The sequence below is a fragment of the Amblyomma maculatum genome, chromosome 3 (assembly GCF_055883805.1).
Source record: "Amblyomma maculatum isolate TAMU_Amacu chromosome 3, ASM5588380v1, whole genome shotgun sequence".
Classification (NCBI taxonomy): Eukaryota; Metazoa; Arthropoda; class Arachnida; order Ixodida; family Ixodidae; genus Amblyomma; species Amblyomma maculatum.
Genome location: NC_139346.1, coordinates 166413673 through 166434522, shown reverse-complemented (window position 1 = coordinate 166434522; position 20850 = coordinate 166413673). Strand labels below are relative to the sequence as shown.

The following is a 20850-nucleotide window of genomic DNA, read 5'->3' as shown; positions in this document are numbered from 1 at the left end:
AAAGGCGGATTGCGTTGAGTGAATTGCAAGACGCAGGTATATACACTGCTCAGTTAATAAAACATGGCAGATTTGGACTGCCTTGAAGACTACAGGTTTCCCTTCTATTTGCTGTTGAAGGTCATTTGTCACCACTGAGCGAGAACTTGGTGTACTTTAGAGCGTATGCAACCCAATGCGCTCCAGCAAAGATGGGCAGCGAATCTCCGTCCCTTCGTTCCCTTTCGACGCAATATACGGGACCAACAATGCTGCTGACTTAGATGAGTCTAGTGTAAGTGCGCAGTGACGACGAATAGGAACATCCCAACACCATTACATTGACGTAGGTTTAGAGGGAGATTATACGTAATGAAAAATTGCTCTGGAGAAATTACAAGGCAGACAAAAATAAACTGAACAGCTTCACCTCACCTCACAAAAGTACGGTGTAGCTTCAAGGTTGGGAGTCCAATGTGTGATCAGGCGGAATAAAAAGGGAACACCATGGCCAGCAGCTGTGAATTTATAGGTCCGTATGGTCGCATGCAGCCTTTCGCACTGGACGACAAACAGTGTCTACCCGCTTCGGAATTCGATCGCGATTGAATGCGGCGCGGCAATCACCGTCTCGACGCTCTAAAGATAACGGACAACGTGCCGACGCCCTGGAAGACAAAAGCGAAAGGCAGAAAACAAAAGCTGCCGTTTGCGTGATCGTCTGCGTCATATTGGTGGAGATTGATTGGTATGCGCGCTACTAAACCCATAGCAAAAGCCCAAAATTCGCGATTTCTTGGTGCGAAATAACTGACGGCGCCTGCGCTAGCAGGACTTAAGACACTTTCCAATATGCATATATGGTATATACCTCGACGTATCTTTTGCCCATTGTCAGAGCTGACGAAAAATCAATTGTGTGTGTGTGTGCGTGTGCGTGTGCGTGCGTGTGCGTGCGTGTGCGTGTGCGTGCGTGTGCGTGCGTGTGCGCGTGCGTGCGTGTGCGCGCGTGTGCGCGCGTGTGCGCGCGTGTGCGCGCGTGTGCGTGCGTGTGCGTGCGTGTGCGTGTGCGTGTGCGTGTGCGCGTGTGTGTGTGTGTGTGTGTGTGTGTGTGTGTGTGTGTGTGTGTGTGTGTGTGTGTGTGTGTGTGTGTGTGTGTGTGTGTGTGTGTATTTTTACATGCCATGCGTCAGAAGTGCTGATGGGTGACACTGAGCTGGTGTCAATGCCGAATCGAATTGCTTAGGTATAGCTAAAAGAGGAGAACCCACAGAGGTCAGCATCTTAGTGACCTAAAGCCTTCAGGGCGCAATCATCGTTTGATCGGTGAAACCGACACAGCGTGACAGAAGAAATTCAATCATAAATTATCTAGCGATCATATATAATATACACAGGCGAAGACCACGTTGCGATACCTGTATTCCGGCGTCTTAAAGAAGAGCACATGTAGTTGATATGAGATGTTTGTTATCATTTAACATTCTTTATTCTGGTTTCTCCGTGATAAACCTGTTTTCCTAGATTATCTCTTCACTTAGCAGACTTTCTATTTCCGGCTGCCCAGAAATTGAAGCAATCTCAATGTCGCAGCGCACAAAGGCGTGTTAATTGCAAGGTCACGCGGTGCAATCAGAAGCGTCTCCGATCGCCTTGGGCACACGCAGACAAGAACCTGCCCTTGACCTCGCGCAGTCGTCCCCGACGCTTTTGTTTTTGGCTGTTCGTCGGAAAAACACTGCAGCTTGTGAGATTGCCCCGACCTGATACGGAGCGTCGATGAACAAAAGAACATGCAGCCTCTACACGTGATCTGCCCATGTGCTCATAGGCCCGGGAGGGAATACGTGCAGGAGCTGCTAATATGAATACACAATATATTGTTTTGTTATGTTTTTTTGTCTGATGCAATTTACTGGCAGCAGACTTCTTGAAACATTGAGACGCGCCTTTCGGATATCTCTAGTACGAGGAAGTGCGTGTGCATTTCCCAACGCACGGAATAACGGAAGCGATAGAGAACATTTCTTTCTAACGGGACGCGCTGTGCTTTCCCGACCACACGTTTCACCTTAGAGGGAAATTCGAAAATCAGATAATTTCAAAGCAGTGTTTGCAGACAGTCCTGATAATGCAGAATCCTTGAAATCGAAATTCCCGATGCGACTTACAATTAATGTCTCAAAAAAAAAAAGCTCCAGCTTCCGCGGCTGTTATTTCTGTTCTGACTCGACACTTAATTTTTGCGTGTATAGGTAAGCAGTTTTTCTTAAAGAAATAAAAACAACTGACACGACTATCGATCGGTAAACTCGCGAGAAGTAGGAGGGGGTTTGGGCAACACAGTTTTATTAAAAGGATATCTAGCGGCACCACGGGTCTTCTATCCAACGCCTTAAAACTGTGTAAGTCCTTACTGAAGGTTACACCATCGTGTACAGAAGTTAGTTACCAATATGTCTTGCACGTTTGCTGCTATTTCTCTCAAGACCCATATCAAGGCCACTCCAGGTCATGCGCCTTATCGCTGTCTCGGATGAGCCGAGCGAAGAATGCTAGGAAAACATCCGCTATCGGGAACCCTTGAAAACAGGTCTGTTGTTCTGAAGAAGCCTCCATTGTAATTCGCTACTTCCAGTTGCTACTGCATAAACGCAGAAGCCCTGTCTATACTCAGCTCCTTGATCGTACTTTTGTCTCGATTAAGAAATGGAAGTAAATTATAACCCAAAGAAAAATAAGTTCAGGAATGTCCTATTCAAGTGTAATCATCATGGTCTAAACGAGAGGCCAAGCGGAAACCGGTGTGTGGCAAACGTGCCACACTCTGACCGGAATAGCTGTCACGACGTTGTCAGGGAGTTTAAGACTGAAGCCCGCGGTAGGTAGAACTTACTACAAAAAAAAAAAAAAAAAAAAAAAAAAAAAAAAAAAAAAAAAAAAAAAAAAAGAGAGGATCCCTTTCATGCGATGCTACACAAGCATTACCTGAGCCCGAATCCGTTATGACTCACGATATGCAACAATGAAAAATTCCAAAAGGCATATGCGCCGCCCACCGGACGTCCGCTACAGACAGAACGTGAAGTGGATTTAGAACATTTCACTAACGTGGTTTTACAAGTCGCTTTAGAATAGTGACGATAAAAGCCGAGATACCAGGAAGATATCAATGATTGCACCACACACTGTCCTCGGAGGTTTGTCCTGACCTGCTGCGGATTGCAATGTATGGCAGCGCGCCTCTGCCAAACATTGACACACTGATTCAGACAAGACAGCACTTACTGAATACAAAGTCTCCGGCGACAGCCGCGATGGAATCCTGCGAATCCACTTCTGCCAACGCAAGAAGCGCCAGCCGTCCTGTTGCTCAACGCATAATCACCGTGCTGTTGTTGACAGGGGGCCAGACAAGAGCGCGTGGCCCGTCTCCAATCCGACGGGCGCAGAACCTCCAAACAGGGCGAGAACAAAAGCGGGACGGGCAAAAAGCAGCGCGTCCATGTAATGCAATGCCGTCAACGGGGCGACTAACCCGAGGCTATGGCGGCGGAGTTGAGACACGCGACCTGCTTCCGGCTTCGGAGGCCAAACGAACAACGTCAAATACCACGAGTCAGCCAGTGCGACGACAAGCGCCAAACGCCGTTATCTCACGTCACCGTGAGGCCAATTCAGGCTGTTGTGGCCGCTTGCCGTGGCGAAAGCGGCGCCGGAGGCGGTGACGGCAATCATGACGGTCCATCAGCTTCTGAGAAGTCGTCCCTCGATAAGAAGGCGGCCACGGAGCAAGCAAGCAAGGTGCCAATGACCAGATGCCGCGCCGGTTGCGTCTAGCGCGCGCGGCCCTTATTTTGGGGGAAGTCGGGCGGCGCGGACACTCCGATTCCACTCTAGCACGTACCTACAGTGCCTATCGATACACGGCGAAGTCTACACGCCCACTTGGACACCCACGATCCATCTAAACGCGATTGACAAGTCGCGCGATGCTTGCCTGCGTGTTGGCAGGAAGGGATTACATCGTTCAGCGTTCCGTGTTGTGGACTTGTGGTGAAGACTTTTTGGAGTTCTTGCATGGAGAAGTCAGCCTATTCCCTCTTTCGACATCCGGGACAATTTCGTTGCATAGACCCTTTCGATTAAGTGCAGTGTTGCGAATGGAATGCGATTTCTACGCGTAGAATGACAATCAGGCCAGGGCGGGGAAGAGGACGCCCATTTCCGATGGAATTAAAGGTTTTACAACCAACCAAGGCCAGGAGTTCGAAACTATGTCAGGAGTGACTGCTGCCTCCACCATTAATAAATTTGTTGCGCGCTTCGCGATGAAACTGCATTGTGGTGCTCGGATGGTATATTGACAAGATAAAGACTCGAGAAAGAAACGTTTTATACCCGACCTGTCCAATAGGCTGCGCGTTAAACCCTGAAGATGATTTCTATACAGGGAGTCATGATAAATCAGTTGCCTTTCTCTCAACAAAGTGAAATGATAGCCTAAAGGACACATATAAATGTGTCGTTTCGTTTGTTGTATATGGATCATGTGAGAGAGAAAGAGAATAAACATTTATTTCATCTATAGAGTTTGTGGTGGTTAGATGTCTACCATCTTCCGTAGCGGTGGTCGTCCGCCCTTGAACATCTCATCAAGTTGTGCATTACAGAAAGCACTACCTAAAAACTTCCATGTTAGCTGTGGCCATATAGGTCGTGTAGCTGTCCTCTTCATGGAATGATATCCTTGCCCATACATATTTAAAAGGTGTAACTCAAGCTGCTTGCACTACTACAGCTTCCGGCAACGCATGCCCATCATTTAGTTGAGCTTATGTAGTTAACCAGCCAGAAATCCGGGGTCTACAACCAGACAGTACTTCCGCAAGTAAGTATAACTAGAATGGTGACAGGTGGAAGACCTGAAAACCGGCTTTAATACTGCTCGTGTTTGGACTCCCCGATGAAAACAAGCTAGCATATATTTGCTTGGAAGGGCTTTGAGTCGAAGCTCTGAAGATAGGGAGAAGTAATGGGATGTGGATCGCAACTTGAGAACGTATACGCAAAGGCGCGCTGCAGCCATTACAGCTGCTCCTATTTATAAATCACGCCAGTGAGGAAAGAGTTTGAGAGACAACAATCTGCAAGGCGGATCGAGTCGCAGCGCATCCAACGACAGCAACCAGACTTTTCGCGGCTCCCATCATTAGTCTTTGCTCCTCTCCGTACCGAGACACTAATGGGAAAACGCATTCAAAGGATTCGCGCAGGGAAAACGTCATTTCGCCTCTGACTAAAACAAGCTTTCCAAACGAAATGAGTTTGTTCGCCGAAAATGATTTATAGAAGCACGCTGGCCAGCAATGGATGAAGAGACAGAGGTCTCTGCTAACGAACTCGCGACTCTCGGCAATGACAGCGCAGCGTGAATTGAACAACGCGCACCAAGTGCGCGCTACAGATAGTTCTCCAGAAGCGGGAGCCTGCCTTAATCAAACAACAAAATCAGCAGCCATGAACATTTTCACATCGAAGACGTTCTGCTTGCACGTGTCAGCTGAGCGCAGGGCGTGCCACCTCCAGACCTTCTAAATAGAAAGCACGCTTCATAAATAAGCGTTTGCATGCTGTTCTTTTTGTTCGAGAACGAAAATGTTAGACCGGCAGACTAGTATTTACTCTCGCCCCCCCCCCCCCCCCCCCCCCCCCCTCCTCCTCTCAGTTCTATAAGCTCGACAAGCCGCGCTGTGGTTCTTCTGCCCCATACCCGGAACAATCCAGCAATCCAACACACAGCGCACATGCGCAGCAAGAGCAAAATATAACAAGACAGTGTGAAAGCCAGTAGCCGCAAAGGAAGAGAATCCGGCCGAACAAGACAGTGCAGTGCACAGCCTCCGCAAGCGACCCGAAACGACGTCACACATGAGGTGCTACGCACTTGCTTATCTTTACGGGCAGCCGTCAGAGCGGACTTTTATCATCAGAACGATGTGCGCATGCGGACGCTTCCGCTATGCAGTGTCCGCGGCGCGCTATCGTCCACGTGCCAGTGAGCAGTATGACTGCGGCAAGTCTGCCGAACACAACGCTAGCAGAAGCGATCGAGAGCAGAGTTTAAACGTCGTCAACGGTTGGCCGAAGACTCGTAACCGCGACTTCTTCGTGACGTTTCGAGAGGATATTTGCGCCGATAAGGTCGCATTCGAAACGTCCACCAGTCGCCGCTGCTGTAGCCGCCTGCGCAACATACGGGGAATAGGAACTCTAAAACGATACGAAAAATAAAAAAAGTAAAATAAAAACCTGAAGGGGTTCTCGGCACGGCCCAAAAAAAACTCGAATGTTTCAATTTTTTTTTTTTTTTTTTTTTTTTAACGTTTGAAATCAATTCCTTAACCCTAGACGTTCACGGTGCTTGTTTTGGTAGTATACCGTCCCGGGTCGTTGATATTTGTGTCAGCCAAGTCACTGCTGCCTTATTTTTCTTTACATGCATCGATACACTGGAACCATATTTGTCCGGCCGCGATGTCTCCAGCCCTCCTTTATCGGAGACTACGACGACGGCACTTCGAAGTCGGAGGAATCCGCACTGCTATTGCGGCTCTCTATCAGAGAGACGACCCTATACCAAATGCAGTAGTTCTACTACGAATCAGGCCGTACGTGTGTCGCACGAGCCGAGTGGATGTTTTCCGCGTGCTTTCAACTGGGCCGCCCCGTAAAGGGTTACGCTACTGGAAAAGAAGAGATAAGCGTCGCAGAGAAGCTCCGCGCATAAGCGATAAACTGCAAACCAGGTACAGCTTCTTACGACTTTGAACTCTCTAAGTTGAGGCCCAAACTAGATTAAAGAACAAAAAAAAAAAAAAAAAAAAAAGAAAATAAGGTCGAAGAATGGAAACCCTCTGTATCTTAAGTGCCCCTGTGTAATGCTTAAAAAGGCTTTAATATTCTTCCTTTCGAACGAGTCGAGGCTGGAAAAAGGCAGGGGTCTCTTCGCACTGTATCGAATTCAAGGAGCAGTTTAAAAAGCTTATGTTTCGGAGAATACGTGCCTGAAACCTGAAACGCAGGACACCGACCTCACGCCTTTGTTTTTTTTTTTTGTTTGTTTCTTCTTCCTCTCATGCTACTGTGTAAGCTGTCGACGTCGTCAGGCAGAAACTAAAAACATGAGCTGTTTTGTCGTTATCGGAAGAGGGGGGTGTGATTTAAGATCAAACCTTGACTCTCCCTCAAACAGCGCGTGCCAAAAACCTTGAGTCACAATAACCTCATACAAATTATCATTCTAAACTCGTACTAAACTCATACAAATCTCATATAATCTCATTAAACTCATTCCTCATGTGAGAAATATATGAGAATTAATGAGATTTGTATGAGTTTAGTATGAGAAATCTGTATGAGGTTATTGTGACTCATACGGTTTTTTTCCCTAGGCGAGCAAAATCAAATAGAGACGGAAATGAAGATCATTGAACGCGTTTTCAAAGCTTTCAGAAGACACATGTTCGATAAATGGATTCAGAAGCTGAGCAAAAGAATGCATTTAACGGTACATAACCCTACATATGACCCAGAAACGCGACCTGAATGTACTGCAAACCTTAACTATACTTTCGGGTCGCGCTACTTATAACCTCGTATCAATATTTCCCGCGACCAGCAGAACTGGGAACGGATCCCGACAAACTGCCCATGCATTTACACCTTGTTTTTCTTTGACCTGATCTTATCACTGGTGGGGGGCAGTTTTCTCGAGCAAGGCGAATTGATTTTCGCATGAAAGGACTACAAGCTAGATATGTGACGTGAAGATCTTTGTTATTGCTTCTTTTTCAGAGAGCGAGAAACAAAATTTTAATAAGACCTCGGGACTGATTAGGGTAGCCGGCTGTTCAGTCTGTACACCGTTAAAATATAGTGAGTAAGAAAGACAGCGAGCGAATCGGATGCAGCGGGAGGGCGGAATTCTGTAGCTGAATACAAGACAGCATAGGTCCTTGCTAACCATTACGCCTGTGGGGGAATATGCACACGTTTGCCAGAGCTACAACCCGTACATGCGTCTTTATCATGCCGTTTATCTCTGCTACAGATCGTCTGCGCATGAAATGATAGCGTCCTGTTGGTTTCGACGGCGCCCCGAAGGAGCCCGAGTACCGACCGAACAGCGGAAACCCAGCCTAAGCGTGGCGATGCGTTTTGCATGAAACCGAGATGCATACGTGTTACAGAGTGCACGCACGTACCCTATCAAGGAGCCATTTCTCAGCGAAAGGCTGAAGAGCGCTGCGCTGTCTTCATCTGATGATTAGAGCAAGAGTTCCGGTCGTGTACAAGCCGTTCCGTCAGTGAACCGAGCGCGCAAGCCTCGGGAGGCCTGCGTTGCGTTACGCGCTGTCGGCCCGTGGGTCTGTCGTCGTCGGCACCGCAATGTATAAACGCGCGTACTCGTAGAAAGACTGCGCTGCCTTCCCACGAGAAACGCGCGCTGAGGATGAGTCACGAACGCAGTGTGTGTAGTCTACGCAGAAAAGAGTGCACGGATATCACAGGGCGGATGCGTAGTGTTTACACTTTCATCTGGTGTGGAGCGAAACCTACAGACCGTGTTCTATGGGGAAGACAAAGATCGATTGAACTTAGCGATATATAAAGCCGTATTTCTTAATTCCTAGTAACCACGAGCTTGCGACGCCTGTTAACTTTAACAAGGAGGTCATGAGTACGCGGGGCTCGCGGGTTTTGGATCCAACTGGCGTCAGGCCGTTTTTGTTCTGCTTTCGAATCAATTACCATTCATGGCATAAAATAGTTCACTGCTAATTTTGAATTAAAAAGAAAGCAATTAAAAATGAAGCGCTTCACCTATACTTCCCTATCCTTTTCGCTGTCTTCCTTCTATATACCAAGTGTCCCAGCTAACTTGAACCAATGCTTTAAAAATGCGGTGGGCCCAAGCCCCGTGAAACCAATTCAGAGCTGTTCAGAATCGCCTATGGTAACCTGCAGTATTTTTCGTTCACCAAAGTTAATTAACTATTAAAGACTAATTAGCTATTTTTACTTATTGGGCTGAGAGGAAAAGGGTTAATGCAGAAGTTGTGAATCTTGAAAAACGGCAATATATATATATATATATATATATAATGCTAACATTGTGCCTCTATCGCTGTATTTCAGGTGTTGCAGGAAAGTTGTGTAAATAATCGCTACGTCAGGAAATCTGACGCCAATCGGCGGGGCGATCAAAGGTTCTACTTTCTTGCGCGGTTACGCCGACAGGGTACACCGACACATTGCAAGCGTAGCAAGCAATTAGGATTCGTCATTCAGAAAAAAAAGCTACGCTGTGTACGTACGTACACCTCAGCGAAGACACAGACACTTAAAAGAAAAAGAGAAGAACAAATTCAGTTCAGCGCAGTGAAACGAACAGACAATATGTCATGGCACAGGTGTCGCCAGTGGGGCTGCGTATCACAGCCTCGATCGGGCAGTGCTCGATGGCTGCATCCGGGAACCGATGACGTCAACGACAAAAAACGGCAACGCGCCTCTGTAGGACAGGCAGAGCAGAGAGGAGAGCCGAGTGGCGACATAGCCCCAGGAAACGGGCGGCGAGCACGCGCACACCTCCAGACAAGCTCGTCAGATTCGCGCTTCCGTGTCACACTGGGACATGCTCTCGTTCGACCGACTGCCGATACGTACTACGTGCGCTGACAACGGTCCCAGAGGCTTATCACGGCGGTCTTACCAATCCCGAGAATACTGAAAAATAAAACGGGAAATACCCTTGTTTCCAAAAGGCGAGTGACCGACAACACTTGTTTTAGTCGCTCGCTTTTATAATAATTTTGCTGGGCATCCTAGACGTACAGGTGTGGACATATGTGAACAACCGTTCACATTAAAATCACGCCTTCTGCACTGGAGATAAGAAAACAATATTTGTCCCAGTGAAAGCGCACGGGCGTCGACTACCAATTCGCACATACCGCGACTGCCATTTTTAATTATGCAACGTATGAAAATTTTCAGAAGGAAATAGCGTGATCCGTTATTTTTGTCCGTGCCGGTAGCTGCTCAAGGCTTATTTTGGACTCTCGCTGCTTTAAAGGCGGTGGATGATACTATAGTCAGCTAACGCGTGGGATATGATGCGCATTATAACGATCCTACGACGCAATGTTCTGAACGGGCACCTACGTACGGAAGAGAGACAGAACTGCAAGTTAAATTTCCTGCGGGACTAAGTCGACAAGAAACAGCTTGTAATAATGGTTCCCGCTACGTGACAAAAACTGTTTTCGTCAGCAATTTTGGAAATATATATATAGATATCGAGCTCACGGGATCAATTTCACTGAAGATTATTTACATTTATGACAGCTGGCAGGGCTCTATTATGTTTGAAGTTAGCAAATTTTAAATTAAAAGGTTTTAAATTTTACAGAAATTGAGGGCATTGCTTTTTGCAAACGTACCCCTCGTATATTGTTGAGCAGGCGGGAAGGGGGGACGGAGCGAGCCATACGAGTGGAGAACTAAGAATAATATCGTCATTTGAAGCCAAAGAGAACGGCTGCAGCTGGTTGAAGAATCGTGGCTGAGCCAGCAAGACGTAGATGGACAGGTTAGAAGCAGAACGCTCGCTGGTCACGTCACTTCCACCGTCAAATTCGCAGTGAATTACGGAAACGTGGGACATATGCAATAATCCGCACTTCCGCAAAAAAAAAAAAAAAAAAAAGAAAGAAAGAATTTACAATTATGTACCACGGCCACAGCCTCGTTTCCTCTTTTACGAGTTCAAATCAAGCATTTCTACTACTTTAAAGCAAGGGTAAAAGAGGAGGAGGAGGAGGAAGATGAGGAGGAAAGGCAGGGAGGTTAACCCGTAAAAGAAACCGGTTTGCTACCCTACACTGGGGGAAAGGGGTGAGTGGATATAAAAGTTGTGAGAGAGGGATGAGTGAAGTTAGTACAGTCACATCGCAGACATGTCACATCACATCACGTCACAGTCATATCACGTAACATAACAGCAAACTCATAGTCTTTCGATATGTCAAGGGTAAAAGTTTTACACTTATTCAAGGACCCCAAGTGCGGTAGTACTGCAAAAGAAAGTAACGGCATTACTAACACGACTGAACACGAGGTCGCATCTATGTACCAACGCGAAAGTTAAGAACCGCATGCTTATTCTATTATTCAGCATGCCCCACAAGCTCGCGCACACAAGTCCCTGCGTCAGCACATAGGTAACCAAGGTTTGTACACAGAACAAACCACAGCTCAGCAGGGTTTCCCAACGAAGCCGCGCGCGGCAAGGCATATCTCGTGCAAGGTCTCCTAAACAAGCACGCAAGTCCAGCTAGCATCTTGCTATCGCCACAAGGCCGTCTACGCGTGAACGCTATAAGGACGAGGCCATCGCGCCACCACACACCCAAACAAGTCTGAGGAGGACAGAGGGGGAGCCAGGCAGAGATGCAAAGCAAAAACACGCAAAATGAACGCAGAGAGGAGCAAACAAGAAAGAAAGACGCGCTATGCGAATGAGGCAACGCCACTCGTGCGCCGGTTTCAGATTTCACCGCGACTACAGCGCGCGCGGGCCGCAGCTTGCTTGGCGGCGCCCCCATAACGCCGGAAAGAAGGGCCGGCGACCTCGCGAGGCACAGCAGCCCCTGCGACGAAGACGACGACCACGCTGCCACCACTATACAGCAGCAAACAGCAAACAGCAAACAGCAACATCAAGCAGCAGAACCCGCTGAGCTGCCGACGCGCGCTCCTCAGCGGTGGCGTAGGGCCAGTTATACACCAGCCCTCCAGCCAGGCAGCCGGCGATGATGTCACGCCAGCAGATGCTCTCGCGGTTCGTACGGAAGCTTAAGGAAGAGGAAGAGAGGGCGCCGGTTGTCAGTCAAAACTCGTCTGCAGTTACCGCTGAGCGCGGAGCTCGTTTTGTGTCCGTACAGGGGTGGCGGAAATGCCACTGGACTGCCCTGCTGCCAGAAGGCGGATTGCTGCTACTCCCGCTGACAAGGATAGCCTCGGCAAACCCTTTCCGCTCTGACTCGCCGGTTTCTGTTCCGTGGAAGACAGGTTAACGGTGAACCGTATTACTCGGAGCTCGTGATCGACGTTGAGAGACTACTACGTGAAACGGGTCACGTTGAACGAGCTCGTGTTTATGGCGTTTATAAGGTATGACAGTTCATGGCGGAGGACTGGAGGGCACGCGGCGACTAGTCACGCAAATGCAACTGCACGGGCCTTATAAACAGACCTGAAAGTATACTTTCTACTGAATATTTTTTTAGTGACCTTTCACGGTAGGTCGTGTTCGCTTACGGGCAGTGAAGGTCAGGTTTAACGTACAGCGGTATAATGTGCAGCCCCGGAGTTGTGTGCTGCGGAACAAAGAAAGTGAAACCTTGTTCGGCTTCTCTGTAACTGATAAAGCCCAGTTGCCTGGGCAAATTGTGAAAAGTGGGGTTTTCGCTTTAGGTGCACCGTTATTTCGGCAACCGCGTGCATTTCCGTGTTTCGTCCTGTTCATTTTGCACCGTGTAGCCGTACCAACTACGCCAACATGGACATAGAGTAGATTGAAGTCTCGATTCTTCTGGACCGAGTATACTTTCTCAATACTTTTCACTTTCTTGATTCGACATGGCGCTGTTCGAACGCTGTAGACAGGTGTGCGCCTATTCGGTACGAGACTGGACACACGCACTGCTTCAAGCATACTTAGCAAGTTATTGAAAACGCTGAATTTCTGAATTTTGGTGCACTTAATCGCCAAGCTGCACAGAGTACGATTTGGTTCGCACTATACTTATTGCATTCCGAGATCGTATTCTAGTTTCTGAGGGCGGTTTGAAAACGGTGGTGATCTAAAGCAAGGAGATCAAGGACCACATCTCACATCACTGAAGCAGATTGAACACATAAACATGACAGGCTGAACGTCTTGTTCAGCGTGTCATCTGTATGCGGTCAATTTGCGTTAGTTCATGAGATGTGGCTAGAAAAGGATGCCTCCGCAGCAACAACCGACCGAAAGAAGGAAACACCATTATACATGTCAATGGCAACATGATCGTTCAGTCCAAAGCACTGTCCGTGATGGGAACAATCTGGAGTCGAGAAATGATCCATTCTTCGACGCCTGCTGCTCGCCCTTGCCCGACAGAGCTTTTGTTTCCACCAACTATCGCCCCGCCTTCGCACCCTTCTGAATTGGGGAACCACGACGACTTGTGAGAGGATAACAGTTCCCAGTAACGGCTTATTCAACGGCACCAACGCCAATGACAAGCTCTTGCGAACAACGGTATACAAGCCCTAAACAGACAGCGGATGGGGCTGTTGACCGCCCATGACCTCTCGTACTCCAGTGGCCCCGAGGTGTCGACTTTGATCGGAAGGAAGAACGCGGGAGGGGGGAAGGGGGGGGGGGGGGGGGGGGGGCATCCTTACGCGGGCACGTCATCGGACACAAAGGAAGACCGCCTCGCGGATGATGCTGGGAATTAAGAAGCCGCGGCGCAGGCGCAAGAAACCACAAACAGAGGCTGTGGCAGTAAACGAGGGGAAATGCTGCACAGAAAACGACGCGCTGCGCCGCGACAAAGCAGCGGATGCTGGCGCATTGCTTCGGTAATTCCGCGCAGCAGTGAGGAAGAACAAGACCGGGACCTAACGAGAACAAGGAGTAACCTGAAAACAGCACGCCGCAACTTCAGCATATAGCAGTAATTTTAAGTGAATAGAAAAGCGAAAGAGATTTATGGTAGAAGAAAAAAAGAATAGAACGCGAATAGCTTAGAAAACCTGTCAGCGGAGATTCCCATCCATGCGGAAATTCTAACAGATTGACCACATTGTGTGCTTAAATTGGTCGATGGGATAAATGCGCCTACATATCGAACAGTGAATATTTTGAAAGTGAACACCAGTTATTCACTCCTTTCATTTGTGTCCAAAAGTATCGTTCGTTGGCAAAAGAATACCTATCAAAGAACTACCTTCGTCCCATTCGCCTGAACAGCACAACGCCGAAGCTTCTGCCAACAAAGCAGAAATACATTGCGAGCTTGTATTTGGCGGTGCCAGTATTGGAAAAAGCCAGAGAATAAAAAAAAGTCGCAAAATCATGGGTATAAACGTCGCGTGACTTCAGTTTAAGTAATCCTAAAGGTTTATTGAGCGAATACCGACTCACAAATCGACTTCCACCGGACTTCACTATTCCGCCAAGCTTCATAGGAAACTCAATTCATATTAGGCTAGGTCAAGCTCAAAATCCACGAAGCTAAGCGTCACGAGTCTGTCCGTTCGCCCGGTTTCTAGCAGTAACAGATTATAAAGCTTTTCACACGAAACAATTGTACACATTTGTTATATGCAGAAGTACTAACGACTCCAAGAATTGAGCTGCGCGAGAGATGCACGCAACTAGAGTACAGAGACGCCGGGGCTCAATGGCGAAGCGTGACAAGTGCCGTAAATCCAATCTTGCAAGAGGCCCAACGTCATGCCACTTGCTCCGGCTTCCATATAGAGCTGTGCACTGGAGAGCTTCCCACTTGCGAACTGTGCTGCCCTTCCTGCGAAACCCGGTGTCCCACCCTCCTCTTTGCCCTCAACTTGCGATCCGTTTCCTGCTCAGCCGGTGATTTGTGCCCCAATCGCGGCTGCTTGGCGGCAGCAGGCGCTGCTAGTTTTGGAGCCAGGCTACGCTCTCGGCTTGACGCAGCAGCCGGCTTTTCCCATCGGTGTGATGGACTGGTGCACAACACTCGGATGCATTGGATGCGAAAGCAGGAAGTTGCACATGAGGCTGGACTTGAAGCAGTGTTTGGGGACGTCCATCAATTGGTCAGACTAATTTCAGACACGTACGGTCAGGGTGCTAGATTTATTTCCCGTTGTTAAAGCAGGTAGTGAATTACTACGCTGACGCCTGACACAGAGTTCAGCAATTATTCCTCAAGCTATACAGAAGGAAATTAGTATGAAGCACAGCACGAAAGCGGCTATGTGAGACGCGCAACCGATTTCAGCAAAGGTGGTGAAAGACATAGAGAAATGTCCCTGCCATTCCGGACTTGATGCGTGAAACACTTACTAAGGACTGTTGATCATCACAAATAAAGGACCTTCTGGAGAGCACGAAAATTTTTTCGACCAACGCAACATGCATTTCTGTATCAAGCTTTGGCGTAAAAGCAGTGCGTGTCACATTTCTCGCTCGTGACCACAAGTGCGGGATCTCACCATTCACAGTTTCCCGGAAGCAAGTTGGACACTGCAAGTCCAGACCACCATGCGTTCAGCTGTGATGTCACCGCGTCAGTAACTTCAAGCACGTCAATTACGTGCAAAACTCAAGGCTTTGGGGGTGCTCAACTCCTACCAGGAGCTGCGGGAGGCCCATCTCTGCGGTAAACCCTAGTCTAAACAACAAAGCTCAGCTTTCAACTTGAAAGTTAACCAAGTACAGAAAAAAAAAGCGGGGGGGGGGGAGGGGGGGGGGGGCAGCGAAGAAGAACACGACAGAGTTGAACGCCGACGGCATCAGTCACGGACGGACAAAGCTACGTACGCACAAGTACACACCACAAAGTAAAGGCTCTGTCTACACCGCAGCAGACGCGGAGCCTGCATTTGCATGCGGGCTGGCAGAGCAGCTTCGCGAGCCAACGAAAGCGAATCGACCGAGACGCACTTCTTTGATCCCAAGCGGGGATTCAGCGTCCTTCTCAAGGCGGCCGCTCAGTGCACGGCCTCAGCGCGTGCAAGAATCCGGAGCATGCAGGTCAACGCACGCGGCATCGCCCTGCTACACAGCTTTTGCTTTCAAGCCCTTGCAACGCTCACTGCTGGAGCAGCGGCTCGTTTGCGTCGCGTGCAGGCAGCAAATAACGGAGTCGCCCCGGCAGACACGTAATCGCCGCTAATTATCTATGGCGACTCTCTCGCTAACTCCCAGAACGGGTGCGTCGTACACGGGCCAACGATGGCAACTGGTTGGCGAAGGAAAAACGAGATCAAATGGCTGAATCTAAACACTTAAAGCATCGGCACACACAAGAAAACAACCATTCAAAGTGCTTCGTTTTATCTGAGCCGAATAATCGGCACTCGAGGGAGCGGCTCGCATTTGGACGTGCGACGCACAGCGGACAAGGCAAGGAAAACCCGGAAATGCGTCCTACTGCACAGCACTCGATCACTTCTTCATTAGCGACGTATATCGTATACGCGTTTGATTAGCATCACAATGACTGGAGGGCAGTCGAAAGTGGGGTACAGTAATTGTGGAGAGGGCCACAAGCGAAACGCAAGGCGAATGTGTAACAAAATAAAGCCAAGACCATTGGTAGCTGATTACAAGTTACAACCAAGGTGTGCATTCGAGGGCAGTTGCTAATGTAGTCACTGCGGTTCTATAGCGAAGCAGAAAAAATGGCCTGGCTGCGCACTTATCGATCTATCATTTAGATTTTTTTTTTTTCGGCTCGACTTATGCCCTGCTGCAATCCGACCTTTAAGACGGAGGCTTGGTTACCGGGCAGAGAAACAACAAACCAAAAACTGATACACGATAATGTACTGATTATAACGGAAGTTAACAGACCACATAACTGAAGAAAAATATTTCGAATTAACGAAAACAAATATAAAGGAGGGTGCCGTTGTAGTCAGCGTACATGGGATATCATCCCGCACCGCCACAAAATGTCACAAATAGTTGATAGATTTGAAGCTGTTTACAACGATAAAGGCGTGATTAAGACGAAATAGCCTAAGAGTTTTGTGAAGTTTGACGGCCCAAAGCGACTCAGGCTATGAGAGACGCCGTAGTGGAGGGCTCCGGAAATCCGAAATCTTACTGTGTGCAGTGCTACTGGTTCATTGTGAATAAAGTCAACAAAATTATCACGTAGTCTACGTAATAAAGTATGACGCAGTACGTATAAACAACTTCAAGGTGCAATGGCATTCTCGTAGGAATCACGATGTCTTCAAAGATAACGTCCGGCACTGCGGTGGCTCAGGGACTAGGGCAAATCGGCTACCGAGACGCAGCCGCCGCATTATATCCTGGCTGCGGCGGTAGCGCGCATCGATGGAGTCTATATCCAGAACTCGCCCGTGTGCTGCGCGATGTCAGTGCGGGCGGGGGAGGTGGTGAAGGGTGGCTGTTCCTGGCCCTGATGGGCCTGGGACATGTAGGTCACCGCCGCTTGCGGCGTGGTCTAGCCTGTCACCGAATTTTTATCTCTTGTAGGCCGTCATTGCACACGCCACTGCTTCGGTGGTTGACGACGGCTGTTGCAGCGCGCGTCTTTCTCTCCCTCTTCTTTTTCTTTCTTTATTTTCTCTTCCGTCCGCACGTTTCTTTTTCTTCTTCCTACAGCCACAACAACAACAGCGCGATGTCAGTGCGGCTTAAATAACACAAGAGGGCCAAATTAATTACTCAGAAGTTTTCCATTTGGCTCCTCTCAGTTATAACACCTCCGTTGATTCGGAAAATTATACGGCCGATAATGTTCATTCTTTATTTAAATACAGCAACATTTCTTGTACATCCACTTCTACACTGTTGCCATTGGGAAAAATAAAAGACTAGCCATTGTTCATCCTTATATGTGATTACTGCTAAAACAAGTACTATCATTTCTTCTCCCGCTTTCTTTGACCAAATGCGCGCTTTCTTTGACAGCGCGCATTTGTTTTATCTGAGCCCAGTTGTAACGATTGCCCGCAATGCTAAACGGTGGAATATGAATTTAATTCATAATCAATCGTTTAGCATTGCAGGCTACATGCAAATTATCGCACTGACACTCGACAGTTCGGAGCGCTAGGCACAAACAATTGTTGTTGTTGTGGCTGTAGGAAGAGTGAAAAGAAAAAGCACGGGCCTGCTACTGGCTCTGTAGCTGAGCCACCTCCGCTGCCTCGTGCGGACAGAAGAGAAAATAGAGAAGAAAGGAAAAAGGAGAGGAAGAAAAAAACGCGCGCCGCAACAACAGCCGTCGTCCACCACCTAAGCGGTGGTGGACGACGGCTCATTTCGTTGTATATACAGGCTTCAAATGTTCAGGCTTGTCGTGTCACCTAAAGGCCCAGTGACGCAACCAGCCAAACGAGGAACTAAGATCTATGCTAGGCGCTCAACTATGATAATCCAAATATTCCAAAACAATGCGGCATGAGCGCGAACGTCTCTAGCGAATAACTCTCGAAGAAAAATGACCCTACACAGCAAAAGTAATGAACTCTTTCTGTAAAAAAAGCTTCAGCATCGGCGCAAGTACCCTCTGATGACAACGTTATCAGCACCATCCACCGCAGAGCCAACGCCAGGTTCGCCTCAGCCTGCATCATACAAAAGCGGAATTCGGGGGTTGTTTATACATGCAAAGCCGACCGAAACAACTGCGTACATACGTAAGCGGTAGTCTCCATTTTGCGTCGTTCGTCTACTTTCGGAGCCGCGCTTCCATTACACTGTGCAGGCTCCGTCCGCCCTACGAATGGCACGCCGCAAATGGACACGCGCGGGTTAGTCTAAATCCGGTGCGGGCGGCGTCACTGCCGGACAATTTGTTGTGCGGCTCCCGCTGCATCCTGTATATAAATACATACAAGCACTGGCCGCAGTTAGTAATGGTTCCACCGGGGCGTGTTTTCTAGCTTCAACGCCTGTGCATTCGGATGGGAGAGCCTCGGAACAAATAGTTGGCGTAGATGGCCGCAAACGAAAGGCCCATGTCGAGCACTTTGTTACGGGAAACCCGAAGAGGAAGACGCGCTCTCGCATACAAACAAACCAACCGAGAGCTAGAGAGCCAGGAAAAAGAATGAAGGCGTGTAGTGCATTGCAGAGAGCAATTGTTCTGTCATCCTTTGTGTTCTTCATCGAGCAGTGACCCTTTACTCCTGATCGACGCTGTTGAGAGAGACAGAGAAAAGGGGAACGCAGCTGGCAGCCACTGTACATTGCCGCGGTCCCGCTCTCTAATCGAAAACCCACGGAGTTGTAACTTCGCAGAGCAGGATTGTAGAGAGATGGGTGAAACGACTTATTGTCACTGGGAATAACATTCCGGTTTAAGGGGGATGTATAAAAAGTAAAAGAGACGAGAAAATGGCGGGATCCTGGCAGCGAATCGGTAGTGAAAAAAATCTTATGAGTCACAATAGCCCCATAAGATTTCTCCTACTAAACTCATACAGATATCAAACAATCTCATATCTCTCATGCATTTAATGATATTTGTATGAGATTATATAGGATTTGTACGAGTTTAGTATGCGTGAGATTATTGATATCTCATAGCTTTTTCGGTAGGGATGTTTCTAAGTTGCGGCATTTCGAAGACGGTGAAAATAATGAGCATTCTCTGCATTAATGTGAGTGGTTCCCGGCTTTATGGTTCAGGCAGTTAACACACACGTTTAGAACCTATTTTCGTTCACTTGGCATTAGAGTATACCTGGGCGTGCACATCAATACGCCGACCCCAAGCTAATAAGAGCCAGTCGGACATAATTGCACGCGTTGTAAGATTTACGTCTTTCAATAATTTGTTTCCTTCGTGTATTTAACGTGTAATTCACCTCGGTGGCATTTTCACTGCCATATTCCAGTTTGTAACTCCTGGATACAGTCCCCTCCTCTCCCCCAACACAATAAAATGTCAACTCTTTGTTAAACTCCAGCACTCACTCGCGTTGCGACATTAGCTTTATTCTGCATAATGTCAGCGTAATATGCTAAGATGCGCCTGTTTATTCCACCAGGGAGAAAAACAAGCTTGTTAAAGAAGGGGTGCGGGGATTGGGGGGGGGGGGGGGAGGGGGGGGGGGCGTGCTTGTTAACGTGCTATGTTTTATTACTGCGACTAAATAAACTGGCGCGAACTCTGCACCCCGCCGAGCGTAGCAACGACTACATTCTCAATCAACGTATCATCCCTTTAAACAGGCCCGCACCTCAACGCCGTGTGCCAGTCGCGAAGAAACAAACAACCTCGGGCGCAACAAAGCAGCAACCGACTCTGATTAAGAAAATATATTCGCGCCGAAACTATTCGCCGGCGGCGTCAACAAGCTTAGTGCATGCACTGAAAAGGAAAGTGCGCCGCCGCCTCGGCGGCAACCTGCTATGCAAAACTGGCCCCGGCGACGACAGAGCTCGCGGAGCGGCCAGCCCTTTTCGGGCGATTAAGAAACTGCGGCGCTGTAGAGGTGCGCTCACACCGACGCGGGTCGCGAGCGCTGGTAAGCAGGAAGAAAGCGTGCGGCGGCCAGCATATAACGAGAGCCACGCCATGCAAAGGGGCGTGTAAGGAAGAAGGGGAAGGGAGCTTAGGGGGCGAAAACACAGATATCGGAGGGGGGGGGGGGGGGGGGGGGGGCAACCGGTTGCTGGCCAGCGCGTGAAGAAGCGCTGCACCGTCCAGACGCGATGCTTCTTGTTCCAGCCAGGCGCCGTCCATTAGTTACTCAACCAACGTTCTCTCCACTTCGGAAAGGCGGCAGACCCCATAGCCGCCCCCTTACATAGCTTCCCTGTTCATCGGGTAACTTCAATGACGACCACGGCGCTGACCGAGTCACGGCAGACCTTCGCCGTCGAGACGGGGGCAGCTGGTCATCAAGCTATGGGCGATCGCCGCCAAAGATAGCACGCGCAGAACGTCGGATCTTGCGCTTCACTTTGTGTGTGTGCTGCGTGCGCGTTTTTGTGTGTGTACCCTCGCCTGTGTATATGGCGTCCGCACACCATTCCCGCATTCCTCCATGCCTCTC

At 48.7% G+C, this 20850-nt stretch overlaps 1 protein-coding gene across 3 annotated transcripts in view; it reads right to left on the bottom strand.

The window, feature by feature from the left end:
• a (arc) overlaps window positions 1–20850 on the bottom strand; it is a 178853-nt gene that overhangs the window by 76746 nt on the left and 81257 nt on the right. Inside the window, exon 1 of one of the 3 annotated variants that reach the window (XM_084598510.1) lies at window positions 3268–3500. The exons of 1 other annotated variant lie outside the window; for it this stretch is intronic. The gene's annotated coding sequence lies outside the window, so the exon portion shown is untranslated. Of the gene's footprint in view, window positions 1–414; window positions 523–3267; window positions 3501–20850 lie in introns of those variants that run through there. One more of the 3 variants, XM_084598511.1, reaches the window with a different exon arrangement.